The sequence below is a fragment of the Cupressus sempervirens genome, chromosome 1 (genome assembly GCF_028749045.1).
Source record: "Cupressus sempervirens isolate cs-2001-9-10 chromosome 1, ASM2874904v1, whole genome shotgun sequence".
Lineage (NCBI taxonomy): Eukaryota > Viridiplantae > Streptophyta > Pinopsida > Cupressales > Cupressaceae > Cupressus > Cupressus sempervirens.
In genome coordinates this window covers 134,909,789-134,925,869 of record NC_143118.1, presented here as the reverse complement: position 1 = coordinate 134,925,869, position 16,081 = coordinate 134,909,789, and the positions used below count along the sequence as shown (strand labels likewise).

The 16,081-nt window shown below is 34.7% G+C and overlaps 1 protein-coding gene across 7 annotated transcripts in view; it reads left to right on the top strand.

Annotated features, from left to right (window-relative positions):
- DEG7 (DegP protease 7) overlaps positions 1-16,081 on the top strand; it is a 249,233-nt gene that overhangs the window by 46,515 nt on the left and 186,637 nt on the right. The window lies entirely within an intron of this gene.

Sequence of the window (16,081 nt, the reverse complement as noted above, 5' to 3'; positions counted from 1 at the left end):
AGAATGTATTACAAAGGAGTTTCACTTGAACTTCTTCTTATAGAGAAGATATCATTCACAAAGGATTGCACCTAAAAAATTATCCCTCTGAATAATGATCTTGAGAAGTTAGGTCCTCTAGTTAATCCATTAGAAGTTCTCTTCACCCAAGGTTGCCTTTCAAATTCCCTCTAAATTTGATATCAATCTTCCAACTTTCTGGTGATGAGTCAATACTTCTTTATGATGCACTCAAGAGTAGGCCCATTAAAATCATGCATACAGGTATTTCTAGATCCCCTTTGAGTATTAATCTTCTAAGCTCCTGCGTTGCCTTGGAACAGTGTCATACTCCCTCTTAATGTAGAAGAATCTCATAATCTCAATCATCAAAGATGTTTGCTTCAAGAGCCTCACTTTATCCATCTTGATCATCAGGGTCATAGGAGTTACTATCATTAGATTGAGTCTACATAGTATTTGGTAGCATGTGTAAAATACCAACTTTCTTTTCCTAAAAGAACATCTTCAAACATAAAGGAAAAAGATCAAGGCAAATAACCCTTATAGTATGTGTAGAATTACAAATAAGAGAGAGATAAATGTAAAAGATAGGAATACTTATCCGCACATGAAGATTCAGAAATTGTCTTCTTAGATTATTTGAGAACGGAACATCCCCCCTCTGAATAAGGTTCAAGTGGGAATGAAATGAAAGATTTTAAGAACGTCCACGAGGCTAGAGTAGCCTTTGGGACCCACACAAGAAACCCCCCAGGAAGGAGAGAAATCTAATCTAGCTATAGGCTTTTGGTTAACTTGTCTTTCCCATTGCTGAATTTTGATAATCAAAGCCGTTGTTCTCTTCACTTGATCCTCCTCAAATAAATAGCTTAGGTCTATGTTATCTAATAGCTCTGCATACGCCGATTTGATGTCATTGTATGTTAGACATTCCTTGACAAGGTGTAATGTCCCCATTCCTATAATAGAATTTTATAATTAATATAAAAAATAAAATAAAAAATCCTCTTAAATAAATAATAATATTGAAAGAACCAGTAAAATAATATAATATATTCATAATATATTAATATAATATGAAATATCAATTTAGAAACAAATGAATAAAAGAGATGTAATAGTCTCAGTGTAATATATATAAGTTTAAAACAATAATAATTATAATAATATTTTATTATATTATTAACAATATATGAGATAATTAAATAATAATCGTTTAATGAATAGTATTAAATAAACATTTAATATAGTATGCAAAATCAGATATTATCATAATAATAAATAAACACAATATAGTATTAACAGTGATTAAGAAGGTAGCCACCAAGGAAAAGACGTGACCCCTCCCTCAGTCCTCCCACACATATAAGGCAAAGATGGATGAAATTGTATAAGGGGAGGAAGGAAGAAGCAACAAACTAGAAAAGATAGTTTCAGCAGCTCCATGTGTGTGAACTATTTAATAAAATAATTATTCTTATCTGCGCAAAAGTATGGATTTCGGAATGTCGACTTCAAGGAATTTAGAGTTCATAGTACTCGTATAGATTTAGCACCAAGGCTATAAAGGGTATCAGACCATTGAACACACACATTACAATTTCACTCAGCAGAAGCCAGGAATTAATAAAGAAGAAGAAGAAAAGCGTATGCATTTGGAGTATAAGGAAGTGGCTGGAGATTCACCCAAAACCGAAGGAATGGAACCATTAGAGGTCAGTAAGGGAATACGCAGAAAATACCAGAGGCTCAAATAATACATGGAAAAAGGAAAGAGATCGAGAAGTAATATCTCAAGTAGGCGACTGAAACAATAGAGAATGTATCATGGGAAGAAAACATCGAGGTTCAAGCATTTGGATATGAAAGGAGGAACACATATGACCTACAAAATCTGACTTAGCATTGTAATATTCCACTCGAACAACAATGTCTTATTTAGCATTCATTATTAGAGCATTTCTTGGAAATATTGGAACTGCATCTGGCTATCCAGGGAATAATTTACAAATGCCTAAATCTGTAATAACAAGGTCTGTAGCAAGCAGAGAATAGAGAACAATCTATCAACATATAATCATTTGAAAGGCCAAAATTGAAGAGGAGAGATAAGTTTGTATATGTAATAAACGATTTTTCATATAAAAAACAAAGACGGTTTATAAATAGATTTTCCAAACAATCCTTGAATAGATAACTGAATTCCTTATCATATGACATTAACTATTTTAACCATCAACGATTAACTGAAATAACCATGTTCAACTGAGATAATTATATCAATGATCAACTGAAATAACTAGTTTAATTGAAAAATAACTATATCAATGATCAATTAAAATAACTAGATTAACGATTAACTGAAAATAACTGTATTTAACAATAACTATAATAACAATTTTCTATCTTTTTCTACATACAAGTAAAGTAAATGCTTATCATGGAAAGAAAAAAAGAAACATACAAGTATTATCTGGTGGGTCTTTAGTTGGTTGTGCAAGCCTCGACCTCGGTAAGAGGAGAAGCACTCAAACTCGGACCATACTTATCCCCACACAATCTATGGAATTAGAAAGACCCTCCCTACCCCGAGATCGGGCTTGGGATACTTTTAGTCCAACCACTTGAGCATTTTGGTGTTTAGAATGTCCGCACAGTTATGGACAGACATTTTTGCATAACTGACACGTTTTACATCAAGTTATCAATAGATGGTAAACATGCCTTGAAACGATCTTGGCCAAGGTTTCTTGATGGGTTCAATGACTTGATCACCTCCTCTCGGCTTGACAACAGGGAAACAACAATACGAACATGCATGAGCTATTAAGTAAAATTATTTGGATTTAATTGTATCATAACTGATTTCACTTCCATGTCATTGCAGATTTCATCTCACCTCTTCACCTTTCCATGGCTATACAGCCGTCGAGTTCTCGGTGTTCAGAATCTCAGAGCAATCGGCTCTGTTCTGTTAATTCATGACAATTAGATACTTCCAGCACTGCACAATCTGTGATTTGAGAGATTATATTCTTTAAGTCTTGCAGAAATAAAAGTCATTTGATTCTGATTTCCAATGGCAAAAATAATTCACGATTCCATGTCTTGGATACTTTATAGTAACAACTTCCTAAGGTTATTTAAGTATGAATGAGTATAATCTGTAGTTTACTGCTATGGAAATCAAAATGCATTAATAGTTGTTAAAGGAATTATAGCAATATTTGGAAAATGATCAAGCAGATGACCTGTTATAAATTCTGGAAATGTTTGAGTTTTGCTAGACGCTTGTGTATCAGCTCTTCTTCAAATTGATTACTAGGCGTAACCGCAATATGTAAATGCTACCTCAACTTCCGCAAGGAAGAACCAAAGTAATGTGACTCGGACTCGACTTAGACTCGGCAAGGGTAACTTGACTCGTGACCCAGATCAAACTCGGCAAAGTGAAAAAACCTTGAAAATTTGAGATTTTTTAGGATTTAAAGAACATTCCATGCACCCATTATTGAATAAAGCTTAAAGACACAATAACATCATTAAATAAAAGATAATTTGATCATAATGCACATACTTAAAAGTTAAACATACATCGATTACATAAGTACAATACTACAAAGGTAAATTGCTAAATACTAGTAACTAAACAATAGCTGAAGGAAATATTATAAAAGTAAAACATAGATATATAACATGATAAATCCATGCAACCTATCAAAATGTATATGTTTTATGAAATCCAACACATCAATAGTCATTATCAAATGTTCCTCATTGTCATCGTCATCCTCATCATCATCGTCGTCATCATTGTCATCGTCATCCTCATCGTCATCCTCATCCCCAACCTCAACCTCAAGCTCAGTATAATCTATAAAATGCCTCTTAGTAAGGCGTCTAAGGTAGGTTCTGGATGACTGATTAGCCATAGCATCAGCCTGTGAGGTGCCTCTAGGATCAATTGTAGTCTCTATTTTTGCTAATGCCTGTGAGGTGCCACTAGGAACAACTGGAGCTCTCTAATCCTCTGCTGCCATAGCCACGGCCTCAGCCTCTCTATCTGCCTCGTCAACCCACTCTAGGTCCTCATCATCAAAGACAGCTTTGATAGCCTCAATGATCCACTCAGACTCTGGATCAACCTCCTCTAGAGTAATCGGAGAGTTGTCACTATCCAAAATCTCCTTGGTCCTAATGTGCAGGTTGTAATGCACAAAGACTAGCATATTCATTTTCTCCACAGAGAACCTGTTACGCCTCTTTGAGTGGATGTGCTCGAACATGCTCCAGTTGCGCTCACATCCAGAAGCATTACTTGGCTGGCTCATTATGCAGATGGCGATTTGCTGAAGGTTTTTGGTTGAAGGCCCAAACATTTGCTAACATCTATCTGAATTTTGAAAAAAGGAAAAGAAAAAAATATTAGTGTCATTTCAAAATTTGAACTTTAAAGTTAGAAATTTACAAACTAGATTGTATAAGGCTTATGCTACAATTTTTAGTTGGCTGCAATTTTGTACAACCTTCTTTGCAAAATTTGACTTGAAAAAATGGGCGCTGATGCATTATTATAGGCATCCATCTCAAGCAATATATCTGTGGCATTAGTGGCCATCTTTGATATCACAGTGTATAGGCTACTAAGAACTTTCTCATCTGCCTTGAAATCTTCACGGAAACGGTATGCCGGATTGAGGTAATAGACTGTTGCGTGGATGGGCTTATGAAGCTGATTTTGCTATCTCCTATCAATAATGTCCCAAATAGGGCCATAGTTTTCCTTAACTCCTACATATTTGGCCTTAATAGCCTCCTTGGCCCTATCCATGCCCTCATATATGTAGCTTGTAGAGGGCTTCTCCCCATCAGCAACTCGTAGGAGGGCTACAAGGGGCTCAGTGATCTACAAAAGAATTAAACAAAAAAACAATTTATTGAATGATGAAACTTTGCAAAGTTGCACAATGAAAATAAAACAAAAATATGTATGAGATAAATTAATTTATAAAATTTTAAGAGTTCAACTTTTAGAATTTAAATTACCTCCACAATCTTCGAACATGGCTCCCAAAAACCTTCTTCATCATAAATGCATTTTGTTGCATCTATCCCTGCAGGGGTAGTGGCAAAGGAGGAGGAACTCCATTCTGAATCAACAAACATGCACCTCAAAGCTAATCTTGAACTCAACGAGGATTTTAGTGTGATAAAATTAGAGGCAAATCTTGTGATACCAAGATGAGCCAACTCCTTTCCCTTCGTGTATTCCCTCATAACGCTGAGGACCAAGTCATGATTATAGAAGAACTTACAAAGATTTTTGGCCTTAGCAACACATGATTTCACCCATTCAAGCTTGCCAATATCCTTTAACATGAGGATGAGGCAATGGATTGCACATGGAGTCCAAAAGGTTCTTGGGTGTCTCTCCATCAAAAGTTTTCCTGCAACAATTTTAAATTAGTTAGCAAACAATGAAAATTTTTGATGTATTAAAAAACTTTTAAATTTCAAATTTAATGAAAAACTAAAATAATTTTTTTAGAATTTAGAAAGTTAGAAGTTAAAATTTTACCTACAACAACATAATTAGCTGCATTATCAGTCATCACTTGGACAACATTCTCTTCCCCCACGTCTCTTATGACCTCCTCAATAGCCTCACATAAGAATTTTGCATTTTTTGACATGTGAGGAAGCATCTATAGACTTCAAAAACATGGTGGATCCTGAAAGTGAAAATTAAACAAAATAATTATCATTCAAGAATCAATAGTCAATAAAACAAAATTTTAGTTATTCAGTAATACATTAAATTTTAGACTTCAAGAAGTAGAGGATGATGAATTACTTTTGCTAGAAACATGAAAATTTAGGAGGGTCCTATTCCTCCTATCTGTCCATCCATCCGTCATAATGGTACACCCCTTTTGGCTCCAAATCTTTCTATGGTCCTTCAACTCAAGTCTCTTCAACCATTTCTATTAAGAGGGGGCCACTCAACTCATCTTCAGTGGGGGCTTTGAACCCCGCACTACAGATAGAAACCGTATCAATCATCCCCCACCAATAAGGAGTCCTGTTACATTTATAAAAACATTTTAATTAGCATATTTCAAATTTTCAACATCTAGTTAAAATTATAAAATTGAATTTATATTTTAAAACGTAAGAGATAAAAACATAAAACAATCAAATATAAATGAAGTAGCTGGCTGCTATAAATGGAATGTTGCAGAAAAACTAAAACTTGCAAATTGCTCTTATTCCAGCTTCATGGATCTCCCTATTCCAGCCCAAGCTCTCAAGTGAGGGTTGTGCACCAGGAGTGGAACACGGTACAAAAAAATTGTCCAACCTAGATTTTCTGACTCTAGGACGAAAGGTAAAGCTAGTAGTACTAGAAGGGGCAGCAGCCGCAACACCACTAGCAGTGCAAGGAATAGATCTAGAAAAAGTACGACTAGCAGAAGCACTAGGATGATAGGGGGGAAGGGAAGAACCTTCTCCAACACAACCTATTGAACCTAGCTGGGGTGTAAAGTTAGACACAAAAACATTTCCAGATAAGCGTGGAAGGGAATTGGAACCAATTTGAGCTAACTATGCTATAATTGTTTTTGTTTTAATTCCTTGTTCATTTTTTTTTAAGGCAACATAATAAAAATGTTGAGCCTCAACAGTTGCAGCTCTACAAGGCTCAGTATCATGACCATGCATGCCAGCAATATGGTATTTCAATCTAATTATCCCCCCACTATTAACGACCTTTTGTTTGAGTTCCACCTCTACCTGGAAAGTCTATGGTGTACTTCCAACACTCATCTTTTTTATCGCCTTTAGAGAGCTTGGGTTTTTTTTACCTCTAGGAGCCATTATGAATAAGGAAAAATGTAAAGGTTGCTGCAATAAGACATTTTAGATTATTATTACCATTTAAGCATTGTATTTTATGAAGATCTAAAGTTAAAAAAAAACCCATAAACATACAAAAAATATTCATCCAAAAAATCCATAAGCATAGAGAAAAAAATCATCAAAATTTTAAAAATCAACTCTTACCTCTTTGAAATGCTTTGGGAAGTGTTGAGAAGAGCTCCTATAAACTCCTTGATGATTTAAATTAGAGTGTTATGAAAGCCCTTTTAGAGTTATAATAATAACAAAGAATTAAAAAAAATATTAAAAAAAATTCATCACTTGACCCGTCGAGCCTAGGTCATGGGTCATTTTGACCCGGTAGGCCATTGGTGACTCATCGACTCAGGAGACTCGCTCGACTCGTGGCGAGTCACGTTACCCTTGGAAGAACAATATACGACAGTCTTGTAACAAGTTTGACAACGCTATAATTTGCAAAGATTTTGATTGAAGTTTGCAGAGATTCGAATGGTAAGTGGAAGTCAGAAATATGAGCAAAGGAAGGATGGAAATAATGAATGGAGTTGGAAACGATAGAGGGAGTTGGTCTTGAGAAAGGTAGTCGGGTGCTTGAATAGATATATCCGCCTCTCACTCTCGACTTCTATTGAAAAGAAATAACGTGACTCCTTGGCTTCTGTAACATAAAGAATATCTTGGCTCTTTGAATGCCAATGAAAAATGCCAAGTGTTAAATCGGTTTGTAAAAGAAAAGAAAGAATAAAGGTTAGAAGACTTGAAGATTAAAAATCGAAAATATTATAGTTTATGTCTATCTACGTACACGTAGATATATTTGTGAGGTGGCATCATTATATTATAAGAAAATAATATTATGGTGTCACTTTATATTTATATCTATGTGTACGTACATAGGGATATATTAAAATAATATTGTGAAAGATCTATTCAAAATCCTTTGAGTTACGTATTATATTTTAATTAATTTATTTTATGTTTCAAATTGTTTATTTAATAGCTCATGTGGTCCTTCAGTTGTATTCTGAAGTTCAAGTTGCTAGGTCCTTGCCAAGGCAATTTAAGGTCATACCTGTCAATCTTGATGATTGGACTAGGCTAGTATCCCATTCCGTTGATCCCATTTAGCAATGCTTCCCCCCTTCATCTTCTCCTGTAATCACCCATGCAATACTTCCACGATAATAACAAGTTCCATAATAATTTTCATATAAACATTTAAAGAATTTAATTATTAACCATAATTCCAAAACCAAGTAATTGTTAAAGATCACATGACAAATAATGAATAACGACCATCTTCATTAATAGTTTCTACAACGGATATAAATAACTACCTGCTTCACATGATTATGAAAGAAATATCCATTCAATCGAATGGCTATGAGCAAATTTAAAATTAGGTTAAAAATTGAGATGTAACATACTCTCCTTAAATTTTTCATCATCGTCCCCGATAAATATCACAACAAAACTTAAATAGTATCTATTTAGATTATTTCAAGAAAGCAAATGTTCAAGTTCTAGCCTTGGAGAAAAGATGGTATTTTTGAAAGATTTCGTGATAATCTTCTTAGGTGGCATTATCCTCTGCATATTGATCCCATTGGACCTTGCATTGAATCACCTCTTGATTTCGTAAGCGTAGCTTACGCACGTCGAATATTCTGAGTGGTTCTATTTCCACCACCCTTGTTTCTCGCACCTATAATAGGTTCCAATCAATTATATGATCATGATGAGTAATGTATTTCTTAAGGTATGACACATGGAAGACGTCATGCATCCTTGCAAGGGTTAGTGGTAAGGCAATTTTGTAGGCTACTGGGTTCACAACTTTCAATATTTCAAAGGGTCCCACATACCTTGGGGCTAACTTGGCATTCTTACCAAACTTGATAGTACTCTTTTGAGGTTTTACTCTTAATATCACCTTTTCTCCCACAAAGAATTCTCTAGGTGTTTTTTTTGCATGTGCATAACTTTTCTGTCTGTCATTGGCTTCCTTCAATCTCAGAGGATTTTGGATTATCTATTTTTCCATAACAATAATTCTATCTTCCAATTGGGTTGTTTCCCAAAACTGCAGATTGGAATCCTACGAGACTTGCCTGCTTGATGTTGAGATGTCCAACTGGTTAAGGCCAACTTGACGAGATTGATTGATGCGATCCAAATCCCCTGCACTTTTGGCTCTGCAAAACCAAGGTGGGTATAGCTAATCTTGGACAAAACACTTAGATCCAAGATGCATAAAGCAGATCGAGTAGAATGCAAATGTAATGAAAGCTTTCAAAATGGCAAGAATTATGGAAAGCTTCAAACTTGCAATTTATGGACTAAGAATAATAAATGAATGTATGAATGTTTTCAAATAAGTATAGATTAATGCAACAAATGAATATATTAATTCTTCAAAAGAAAGAAATGAAACAGTTGCTAGCATATGGATTACGAATCAAGAGTAATATAAACACTAGTGCTTAATTAAATGGGCAATAAGAGTCAATATTATAAGTTGAAACATACAACTCTATAAAGTTCAATGTACTTGAACTATAAACAAATTAATAATCTAGATGTGACAGATCAATTATATGTACGCAATTTCAAACTAGTCTAGGATGCATTTTAACTCTTGTGATATGGAGACAAACTAGACATAAATACAAAAATAATTAAATATTTCACAATATTTATGTTTATCAAGTTTAAAATGCAATAATGACCTATTCTACTTGTTTGAACATTAAAACATTTATAGAATTTAATAAATAATTATAAAGGACACAACTAAATAATATTTCAACTCCAAAATTTACAAATAAATAACTATGCCGGAAATAAAATTGCAATAAATACACTCCTTACAGATGATCTATCTATTGCAAATCTATCTGGATCACACAAAATTCACCCAATAATTCAATCCACGGGCTTTGTTCAAGAATTCATTTGTTCGCCAATGTGAGAATATAATACATCATAAGTGCATCATAATATATAAGATTTTAAAATATAAATATGAATTGTCTCTTGTTTGAGTTTACATCATATATTTATAGAAGATCAAAAGATATCGGTTGCCTTTCCAAACATTGCACCCTTTCATAACAATTAACTGAATATGAAACTTTAATGTAATTTTGATAAAGAGTAACCATGACTTGGCAATCTTATTTCTTTGTCTTTGCTGTTAATCAGGATTGGTTTTGAAAGGTTTGAACGATATTGGAATAAAATAAAACTTCATTCTTAGTATCCGCAAAGGCTCCTTCGTACATACTCCTGCTTCCCTCGCGCATCTACACAGGCTACTAGGTGACTTGTGTCCTTACTCTCCAAATTCCCATGGCCTTCTCATTCAACATGCGCCTTCATTGGACATCGGTCCCTTACTATCTATGAAGTGGCGTCTTTCATATTGCCGTTTGAATGAAATTCCATTCTATAGGATTCCTTCATCGATTTGATGGCTTGGTTTGAATTCTGTGCCTCCATGGTGATTCTTTATCTTGCAACAACAACAATCGTTAGATAACAATGATTAAACAAGGCTGATAATAGACAAAAGTCCTGTGCTTTGGTGGTTCTGGAAGACATAGCCACATAATTCTCCATTATCGTGGATGGAAAACTCCAAACGTTCCTGCCCTCTGCAAATTTGGATGGAACCTTCGCTCTTGGTGCTATCCTTTCAACCTGCAAATTTCTATGCACAAGGTCTTGACACCATTTGTGTTTTTGTATGGACATGCTATTGCTGTATATATTGATGCATCTATGATAGGTGAAAGTCTTAATCTTTTGTGTACATTCTCGCCTTGAGGAAAATCTGTGAAGTGTGCTAATGAATAACTTTGGTGAAGAATTGATCCAATGTGCCATGGCATGCATATACCAATGGAGACTCACGTTTTTTTCCTCCCGGTGACAGCAATATAGGACCTATTTGATAAAGATTGTTTAGCTTGGAAGAGTCCTTCAAAATCATCATTGTGATGATTCATGAAGGTTTGTGATATTATAAAAAGGCGCCTCCCTTCAAACTGATTGATTCCTGTGTACATCTGAAGATACAAGAAAATGTATAAAGGGTGATGCTGAGTCTAGTAGGTGCTTGTAGCTTGTATGATGAATCATCAAAATGTCTGATTTCCCAATCTCGGTGACTCATTCGATTGACCTTGAATTCCCCTATCAACTGTTCATGCTTGTCATTGATGTTGCTTATTTTTTTTCTATTCAATCGACTCAGATCCGTATTGATTCTATGATGGACTATGCACATCAGATGTTCAATAAAGTCATAAGAGTCAAGTGGATACATTCAACATCCTTTTAGTCTCATCATATAAAGCCTCTCTATACTATTATCTGAGAAAATCATTGGGATATTGCATGAACTATCTTCCTGAAAAAATTGGGCCGCTTTTGATATTCAAATATGCCCACCATCAAATATCGCTAATCAATTACTTCAGTGGCTACTTCATATAATTAAATCAAACTCAAAACTCACTACCTCTTATCATATACACTCCATACTTGATTAGGGGTGCCATATCCCTGGCTATCAACAACGGTATTGTTTTTGTGTTATTGTAGCTTCAACCACATACTTAGACAGTGCCAATTGCTATTGCTTGATGTAAACTTCTACAAGAAACATTACTGGTCTGTTTTGACTATTATCCTCCCTTTCTTATTGCCGAGTGGAAATTCTCATTATTCTGGTCATTTTATTCTTCCATAGGTTTGCCTTTGATTTCCATATTTATTAGGCTTTTATGCATAATCATTTTGCTATGTATATCTGACATTGATCAGTTCAAAGAATGGTATTGCTTTTTTCAATGACTTATGTTTCATATCAACATATATACTCTTCCACCGAAGATGCTAACATGGATTTGTTATTGTTTTGATCATATAGCTTCCATTAAGCCTTCCATCTCACATGTCTGATTAAGCCTTCACAAATTTGAAAAAATAAATGCCCCAATTTGCAAAAATTTGGGCTCCATCAATGGGTTTTATTGGGGACATATGCCCTTTGTGGGCGTAATGAGATTCTAGGTATCTCTGGAGGAGTAGATCGAGCATCCATTACTTAACATGATGCGCAGTGAAATTGAGTGGCCCCAGGCATCCCAAAAATGAACATTGATTCTTTCCTCTATCAAATACCTGATTCATTTTGGAGTTGAAATATTATTAAGTTGTGTCCTTTATAATTATTTATTAAATTCTATAAATGTTTTAATGTTTGGACAAGTTGACTAGGTCATTATTGCATTTTAAACTTGATAAACATCAATATTGTGAAATATTTAATTATTTCCGTATTTTCGTCTAGTTTGTCTCTCCATATCATAGGAGTTAAAGTGCATCCTAGACTAGTTTAAAATTGCATACATATAATTGATCCGTCGTGTCTAGATTATTAATTTGTTTATAGTTTAAGTATATTGAACTTTATAAAGTTGTACATTTCAACTTATAATATTGACTCTGATTGCCCATTGAATTAAGCACTAGTCTTTATATTACTCTTGATTCATAATCCATATGTTGGCAACTGCTTCATTTCTTTCCTTTGAGGAATTAATATATTCATTTGTTGCATTAATCTATACTTATTCTTATTTGAAAACATTCATACATTCATTTATTATTCTTAGTTCATAAATTGCAAGCTTAAAGCTTTCCATAATTCTTGCCATTTTGGAAGCTTTCATTACATTCACATTCTAATTGATTTGCTTTAGGTCTCCTGGATCTAAGTGTTTTGTCCATGATCAGGTGTACACCTACCTTGGTTTTGTAGAGCCAAAAGTGCAGGGGATTTGGATCGCATTGATCAATCCTGTCAAGCTGGCCTTAACTGGTTGGACATCCCAGCATCGAGCAGGCAAGGCTCATAGGATTCCAATTTGCGGTTTTGGGAACTAACACAATTGATTCCAGCTCACAGGAGCTCTACATTTGCGGCCATATAGAGCCTCAAAGGGGGCTATTTTAATGGTGGATTGGAAGGAATTGTTATAAGAAAATTCTACCAATGGTAAATACGTTTCCCACTGATATTGCCAATCCACACAGTAAACTCTCAAAAGATCTTCTAATACCTGGTTTACTCTTCCTGTTTGACTATGTGTCTCAAGATGATAAGCTGAACTGATGTTTAGTTTAGTACCTAATGCTGACAATAATGTTGGCCAAAATCTGGAATTTATCCTAGCATCCCTATCTAAAATAATTTTCTCTGGAACTCCATGCAATCTGAAAATTTCCTTTATGAATTTATGAGCAATTTTTGGTGCTCCATCAGTTAGATTTCCTGGTATAAAATGAGCAACTTTTGTCAATCTATCTACTACTACCAAAATGGTATTGTGTCTATTCCATGTTCATAGATAATCCTTGTACAAAATCCATGGAAATTATCTACCATTTTCATTATGGTACCTCATTTGGGTGCAAAAGATCGGCTGGGTATCGATGTTCTACTTTTACTCTTTGACACTCCAAGCATATTGTCATAAATTCTATTATCTCCTTTTTCATTCCTTTCCAAAAATATAGAGGTTTTATATTTGACAACATTTTAGTTACTCCAGGATGTCTTGAATATGGAGCTGAATGAGATTTTTCCAGAATCATTCTTAGAAGATTAGTTTTGTTGGGTACATAAATCCTGTCATGATATCTTAATAGTCCATTCTCTTCTATCCTAAATTCTGAATACTTGGGATCTTGTGGGTCTTTGATGAGAGATAAGCTGATCTCTACATAAAATTCATCATGCTCTAGATGTTGTAATATCTGGTCCCTTAAATTTGAAATTTACAGTAGCCATTGCAGAAATGTGTCTCCTCCTACTTAACGCATCTGCTGCTTTGTTTTCCTTGCCTTTGATATAAATCAAATTCATAGTTTGCTAAAAATTCCAGCTATCTTCTTTGTCTAGCATTAAGATTAAGTTGAGTAAGAATATATTTTAGGTTGTGATGGTCGGATTGTAGATCAAAAGGTTTTCCAATCAAGTAATGTCTCCACATTTGAAGAGAATGAACAATAGCTGCTAATTCCAGATCATGAGGGGCGTAATTCTACTTATTATTTTTCAATTTCCTAGATTTGTATGCAATTACCTACTCATCTTACATTAGCACACTCGCTACTCATCGAGTTTCCTAGCTCGGCGAGTTTTTCACCAGTTAACTCGCCGATTCAAAAACTCGGCAGACTGGTAAAAACTCGCCGAATACTCGGCGAGTAATCGCAAAAAACTCGGCGAGTTTTTAAAAAAAACTCTCGATTTTCTGGTGAGTTTTTCACTTGCGGCCTGTGACGGATTAAAGCAGCAGTGAATGTGTTTTTTTCTCATTTTTTCTTGTATTTGGATTGTTTAGAGCCTTGAGGAGTGAAGAGAAGAAGGTTTGGAGGCATTTTTGACTGATTGCAAGTGATTCAAGGCGGATTTGAGTGGATTGTAGAGGATTCTAACCGATTTTAGAAGACAAATTTCTTTTCAGGTATGTTCATCTTATCATAGATTGAAAACTTTTTATAGTTTTATAACAAATGTTCTTTTGTTTTTGTTGTTGTTAACTTGTTTGTAAATGTTTTCAAATCATTTAAAATCATTTTGAATCATTTTGATTTGAAACCCTAGCTTCTAAGGATATGGTTGAAGTTTGTTGTTTGCTAAGGATATGGTTGAAGTTTGAAGTTTGAAACTTTGAATCATTTGAAACCCTAGCTTCTAAGTTCTAACTTTGTTTATTCATTTTTCTATATATTTATGTGTAGGGCAGCGGTCAACCATTAAAAAAATGACAAATCCGCAAGAAGAGTGGCCACAAACACCATGCCCATTTGGATATATAGGCACTCGGCGTAAAAATGCAAGAGATAAGGCATGGCGGTATGCCTATGAAGCTCCAAATCCAAATGATATTGGGAAGGTGATATGCATTCCATGTGAGAGAATTATTTCTGGAGGCATAAACCGCCTCAAATACCACCTTGCAGGCATAAAAAAACATGACTCAAATCCTTGTCTGAAGGTAACTGATGAAGAAAAAAGATTCATCCATGCCCTACTTGCAGCTGCTGAAGAGAAAAAATTGAATAGGGAGAGGGCAAAATTAGCTATGAGGGCAGCCATAGCTGAATCAGAAGGAGCTCCTTTTGATATGCAAGAGGAAGAAGAAGCACTTGAGAACATACCAGGATCTCTTCGTGGCCCACGGATCCGCAAACAAAATTTCTCATTTACCGGTTCCACTTCTTCTACATCTCCTACTTCTTCATCATCACCATCCGGATCCCCATCAGGGATAGGTGGTTATTTTGTGCCCAAGAACACACCTGGAGCACAACGATCATTAGAGGGCACTACATGGTTTAAGGAGGTGCATGAGCAAACTGATATTGCAGCAGCTGATTTTTGGTTTTTCAACAATATCTCAATGAATGCCGCTGATAGTCCCTATTGGGTCAATATGGTGAATGCAATGACAATATCAGGCAAAGGGTACAAGCCGCCTAATCGCAAGGATATGAGTGGAAGGTTAGTATTTTACTATTTAGTAATTGTAAATAATTGTGATTCACTTTAGTTCATTGTTATATTTTAAATCTTAATTGTTATAACTTATTTCCTAATTTTTTACTAACACTTACACTTTATTTAATTTTACACTTAAATTTTGTAGGTTGCTTGACAAAGCAGTTGGTAGGGCAACATTGTTGATAGAAGACCAAAAGAAAGAGTGGAAGAAGTATGGCTGCACCATTTTATCTGATGGGTGGACAGATGGAAGAAGTAGAACCATTATTAACTTCTTGATTGCTTGCAAAGATGATGTGGTGTTTTGGATATCTGTCGATGCCTCCAACAAAGTGAAAAATGCAGCCACATTGGCTTTAATGTTGGAGAATGTTGTCATGGAGGTGGGAATAGAGAATGTGGTGCAAATAATCACAGATAATGCAGCAGGTAGATTTAATTTTTTATATTTGAATCAATATGAATCATGAATGTAATGCTATGGAATCTGGATAATGGTATTATTCAATTTAGATTTGATGTAATTTGTAAATACTAAATATGGAAAGTTTGTTATTGATTATTGATTTTTTGCTAATCTTTTAGGTAGAATCC